This window comes from Sarcophilus harrisii, chromosome 2, assembly GCF_902635505.1.
Source record: "Sarcophilus harrisii chromosome 2, mSarHar1.11, whole genome shotgun sequence".
Lineage (NCBI taxonomy): Eukaryota > Metazoa > Chordata > Mammalia > Dasyuromorphia > Dasyuridae > Sarcophilus > Sarcophilus harrisii.
In genome coordinates, this window is record NC_045427.1 from 53,190,344 (window position 1) to 53,197,021 (window position 6,678).

Consider the following 6,678-nt stretch of genomic DNA (forward strand, 5'->3'; position numbering starts at 1 on the left):
TCATTATGATATTTTCTCAGCGAATGTTTGATTTGTATAACTATTTTATGTATCTAAAATCAGGATCATGTAAAAATTTCTTGGGTAAAAAGGGGTCATGAGCAGGAAAAGTTGAAGCCCTGATCTAATCTGTTTAAATATGGAGAACAGAGTGAAAAAGTTTATCCATAAAAACTGCATCCATGATGCAATGTTGAACTTGGAGAAATGGTGACTCGTGAAAAAATTGAATTGCTAGATTGGGTTCTCTTGGTGATAATTTTTTTACATATATATTTAATGTATGTAATTATATATATTTATATATATGAGATCTATATATTCTTACATATGTTTATATATATAATTTATATATGATAACTCACCTGGAATTACATGGATTTTCCAGTTGCATCATTGGAAAGCAAATCCCTGTGTTTTTTGTTTTATTGGGTCTGTTGTTGTTTCTTAAACATCTCTACATCTCTCTCCTGGTGATGGAGCGGTGACTCTCTCTAATCACTCTGAGAGATGAAAGAAGCCGTGTGATCCTCAGCAAATCACAGTGTTTCTCAGCATGCATAAATGGGAAATATAATAAAGACATAAAATAATAAAATAGCTTAATATTATATGAAATAATAATGTAATAAAAAAAATAGCACCTACCAGACTTATTGTGAGGATCAAATGAGGTAATTTTTGTAAAGGGCTTTGCAAACTTTGAAGTGTTACATAAATGGGAGATATAATGATGATGATAACAATGTGATAGCCCTTGTTAATACTTCGTAAGCTGGTAATTTTCAGAATGTTTTTGTTTGGTATTGCCCATTCAATGTAATAAGTATTTATTAACCACCTACTATGTACCAGACAATGGGGTATACAAATAAAAACAAAACCAAACCCACTAGCGCCTGTCCTCAGGAAGCATACATTCTATTGGAGGAAATGGTATGTATAGAGATAAGCAAAGAAACTGAACCTATGATTTCATTTTCATTGGCAGCTCCCAGCGATGAATTTCCTTCATCACTGTAGGTTTGATGTAATATAAAATCCTAAAACTTTTGGTTTTGAGGTCTGCCTCAGGAAAACTCCTAGGCCCAATCTGTCTGATTCTGAATAGACTGTTTCTCAGTTCATTGCTAACTGATGTGCTGGTCAGTGATAATCAAATGTTGAAGACCACACCTTACTCTAGAGACTACTTCTTAGTACTACCCTTGGGCTGTAGAATTAACAGGCCAATGATAGACTCCTTAGTATATCTATGGTAGAAGCTAGATAAAATGACTCTCCTTGCTTCTGTTTCTTTACTGGATTCCCTTACAATTCAGTCCACTTAGTAATGGCGTACCATTACTTTCAATAAAACTTTGCCCCTTGACTAAGAGATGGGTTCAAACCTGCAAATTCTTTTGAGACATCTCACGACACCGATCTGGGACTTTTGGGGTCCCCTCTTCCCAACCTCAACAGATTGGCACTTTTCAGCAACTTTACAGATTAAACAGTTCCCTAAAACACTGAGCAGGTAAGTTATTTGCCCAGAATCAGGTGACAAATACATGTGTGAGAAAAGCCTGAAACCCAGAAGTTCTTAGCTCAGAGGCCAGCTCCCTATTCTGGCTCACTAAATAAATATAAAATATCTGCCAAATATTAGCCAGGAGAGTACAATAAACTGAGGGTGATTAGGAAAGGACTCATTGGTCATGATATCTGAACTGAGGCTAGAAGGGAAATAGGAAATACAGGAATAAGACATGAGGAAGGATAATCTACTCAACAACCTCTCACACAAAGTCTCAGAGATGGAGATGGAAATGTCTTGTAAAGGAAACAAAGGCTAAATTGGTTGGAAGAAAATAATGATATTTAATTAATGAGTTTAATTTAATTTATAATGATATTTATACAATAAATAATAATTGGAATTAATATTATAAATTAATAAATTAATTTAATGAAATAAAATAAGGAATCAATTTCAAAATTTCAAGTTATGGTTGGGGCCAGTTTGGGAGGGCTTTCCATGCCAGAGGAGTTTGTATTTAATGGATAGAAGAGGAAGATATTGAAACTTCATGAGCCAGGGATTAACACAGTCAATCTTGGCCAATTCTCTCATCCATGAGTGAAACAGGAAACTGAGGACTTCTCAGAATAATAACCTTGGGTTTATTGAATTACCTTGGGTAATTCAAGACTCAGCACCAAGGGTCTATTTAATCATGAGGCTCTAGGTGAAGAGCAAAGACTTGCTCTTTCAGCAGAAAACATTTAAGAGATAACCCCTTGACCTTTACTCAACTGCTTAGAGAAAAACCTGACTAATTGTTTAATGGCCTGGAGATATCCCAGAAGTCTCTAACCTGGCCATCCCTATCTGTTGACTGAGAAAAGTCTGAAGTAAAATAGACCAAATCTTCTTAGTTACTAGCTCAGTAATTTAGAAACCTTTAACCCCTCTTGCTTAATTGATTATAAACCTTTGAAGCAAAACAGACCCCTTTTTCTTAATAACATTTTGAAACATTTATTGCTTAACCAAGACCCTAGTACCACAAAAAACCCACCTTTTTTCCAAAGACAAATAAGGAATAAAGATAGAATTGGCCAATGATTTTAAAAGGATTACCATGAGATGGGTAGGCAAATAGAGTGTCCTGACTATATAACTACCTTCATTACTTCTGTTAAATTGGCTTTCCCTGCTCCAGATTTTCTGGTGAAGGGACTGCTCCATTTCTCCCGTAAATTGAAATAATGAAACTTTCTGTTTTGTACCATGCCTTTGAACAGTCAATTTGAGTTAGGATCTTTTGCATCCCACACATCTGTAAAGTGGTGACCTCCAGGGTCCCTTCCAATACCAACTCTCTGGCCCTGTGATTACTGGTGATACTGCTGACTGAACAAATGCTTCTCACTTCTGAAATCATTCAACTGTTTGATTTTTTAAATGAAACAAAAGAGAGATAGGTATGAGGAGACTGTAGTTTGTGGCAGATGTGGTGGAGTTAGAGTCAGAGAACCTGGCGCAGATCCTGGCTGTTTTGAATGCCATCCTTGCCAGTTGTTACCTACATGATTGCGCCAATTAACTTCTGATGTTTGGTCTCCTTATCTGAAATATGATGACATTGGACTAAGTTATCCCTTGGTTTTCTCTTCCAGCTTTAACTCTATGATTACAACGTGTTAACTCTTTAGTTCCAGAAAATTGTATTGAACAAAGTTGAGCTTCTGGAGAAGGTCCAGAGGAGAGTAATCCTGATGGAAATGGGCCTTCTACCTAGGAGTCATTTGAATAAATAAGGATGTTTATAACCTGGAGGAGAATGGAAGTTGGATAAAGGACATAATTATCTTCAAGTAGTTAATTCCTATTTATTCAGCAAATCTCATATTCACATAATGGTTTCTTTTTGTTTCCTGTATTAGAATGGAAACTTTTTGAAGGTAGGGACCAAGTTTTTGTCTTTGTGCAAAAAAAGACAGGACACAGGGCAATCATCATCATTATTACTAGAGGATAATAATCATAGCCAAAAAAAAAAAAAAAAAAAAAAAGAAAGAAAGAAAAGAATTGAAGAATGAGCCAAAATAAATATCGCTACTGTCAAGCAGTATAGTTATCACTTCTACATCAAGACATTCTCCACTGCAGTTTTGCTATATTGTGGGATGGCATAAGAAATTAAATGGGAATTTTGGGGGAGTTTTGTGGAAGCTGCAGATGACATATGAAGGCCAGCAGGTAACAGAAAAAGATTAGATATTCAGGAATGCATAAAATATATATTGTATAATTATTGCATAATTATATTGTATAATAATTATATATTGTATAAGTATATATAATATATTGCATAATTATATTGTATTATAATTTTATAATATATTATAAATATATCATATAATTTCATTGTATAATAATTCTATAAATATTGTATAATAAGGATTGTATGATATTAACATATTTTATCCTTTAATACCATTTTAATTCACACTTCTTCCCTGTACTAAGGAAGGGCCAAAAAATTTCATGTAGATTTTTCAGATTGTGGAAGTTAGGGGCTCGGCACTTCCTCCCACCCCAGGATCTGGAAAATACTGAGCTTCTAACCCTTCCAGATATGGGAAGGATTATTGTATTTGTATAGAGGGCACTAGAAGAAGCAACCTAGCAGAGTACATAGAGAGTGTTGAGCTTGGGGTCAGGAGCACCTTAATTCTAAGTCCTTCCTGACACTTATTGGCTGTGTAAACTTGGGGAAATCACCTATTACTCTCTGCATTTGAGATAACTCTCTAGGACTTAACTAAGTTTTAGATAGAAAGTAGTGATCTTCTATGGTAAGAAAAATTCCCACACTGGAAGTTCCTTACACTGATGAAATCACAGATCTTCCTGTATTTACGTGATATCTCAATGGTATCATCAATGATGGCAAAAATAGCTAACATTTATCTAGAACTTACTATGTGCCAAGCACTGTGCTAAACATTCTACAATTATTTTCTCATAATAATAGTAGTAGTTTGCATTTATAAAACAAAGGAGATAATAATAGTCATTAATATTTACATAGTATTTACCATGCACCAGGCACATGTTAAATGTTTTACAATTATTGTCTCATGTGACTCTTACAACAATCCTGTGGGGTAGGTGCTATTTTTATCCCCATTTTGCAGATGAGGAAACTGAGACAGCTAGAGGTTAAATGACATACCTAGGGTCACACAACTATTAAGTGTCTGAGACCAAATTTAAACTCCAGACTCAGTGTTCTATCCACGGTACCTCCTGGCTGTCTGATTAATAAATGTCATAATATTCACTGCTCAAAGACACCATTCTACCATACTGGGCACAATCTGCTCTCCACAGCCATTGTTGTTGCTATCATCTCTTGCTTTTGTTTTGAGGCTGGGTTTCTCTATTACACCCAGTGTGTTCTGGAAGTGCAGCAGCCACTCATTGTCCTTACCCAACTACTGATCATACCCAGAGTTATGGACCCATTCTGTTTCTGGCATGGATCAGTTCATCACCTGCCCTTCCTGGGTGGGTGCTTTCCTTCTCCTCCAAGCAGATCAGCATATTTGCTCCAGATTTAGTGAGGACACAAGATCAGCTTAGTCTCCTGAGCCATCCACTTCAGCCTCCCTGAATCACAGTCGGGGAATATCACCACACCCAGCTATTCCTTCTTTTTGGAAGTCCAACATTTACTGTAAAATGAAACATTTCTCAAGGGATCCCTATACCCTCCACCATATGGTATGTGAATATGCAAAGATTAGTGGATTATTTCACTTGATATAAAAAAATTAGACACTGCAACATGAGCTCTTTACAAGTAAGGACTGCCTCTTTATACTTATACCCACAGTACCTGGCACATAGTGGGCACTGTGTACTCTTTGTTGATTAATTTTATGCTAGATGAGTAACAAAGCAGGAAAGATGAATAGGTAAGCTGCCTAGATCACAATCTGTTAAAGAATGCAATGATATATTCCTTTTAATAAACGCCCAAAAAAGTCCAATCTCCATGTATAGAGGCAGTAAGTGAGAGATTAGAATTCAAACCTAGATCTTCTAACTCCAAATCCTACTATACCATACTGTTGAGGTTGGGAAGGAACCCCAAAAGGTTGGGATCGTAGTCTGGTATCACAAGGTATCTCAAAAGAATTTGCAGGCTTGAACCCATATCCAAGTCAAGGGGCAAAGTTTATTGTAATTGTAATGCCTATTGAAGTGGGCTAAATTCCAAAAGAATTTAGCAAAGAACCCAAATCAAGGAGACACATTTATCTAGTTCTTCATGTTATAGATGTTTTAATTTTAAGGCCCAAGGATAGAACTAAGGAGTGGTCTCAAGAATTTGGTTATCACTGACCAATAGACAGTAGTATTTGTAGGACTATTCCAAGGCCAGAAGACTTGAAATCATTGACAGATTGCCAAAACAATAATCTTGGGATCACTAATATATCCTTCCTGAAGTCCAAAGGAAGAAATATCATTATATTTTTAGGCCAGAAGACTTTTGCAATTATTGACAGAACAATAACACTCCTAGATGAAAGAGCCTTGGGTTCAGACTCCATAGCCAGAAGATTTAGAATGACAGACTCTTATCACAGAAGCTCCACAGAAGATGAGGAGACCCCAAAACCATTACTCTCTCCCCAAGAAGCTGTATTACATCATTTCCCCCTCTCAAGCAGTTTGCATCCCACATTCATTCGGGAAAAAGGAATGGAAATCTTATCTTCTGGAGCTGCTTCATATTGATAATGGGTATAGAGCTGTCCTTGCCTAACTGGGTCCAAACTGAGGAGGGGAGGCACGGGACTTGAAGCTGGCAGCGGCAGCATTCAGGGGGTGCTGAGTGTCCGAATCAGTTAGCCGATGGTATTCAGGGTGAACAAATAGTTGGAAGTTCATAGCTTGGAGTCTGGAAGAAACAAATCTACCAATAGGAATGTTATTTCTCAGGAGGTTATGAAGAAGCCTTCTCTATCCAATATGATTCCAGTGTTTCCACAAGTCCTGCAGAGGAGTAGTTTCAGGTCCTCTATTGTAAAGCACTGAAACTCTTAAAAGGTGTGCTTGAATCAGACAACTGAGCACTTAAGGCTAATTACCTATTGGACAATGACTCTGTTAGT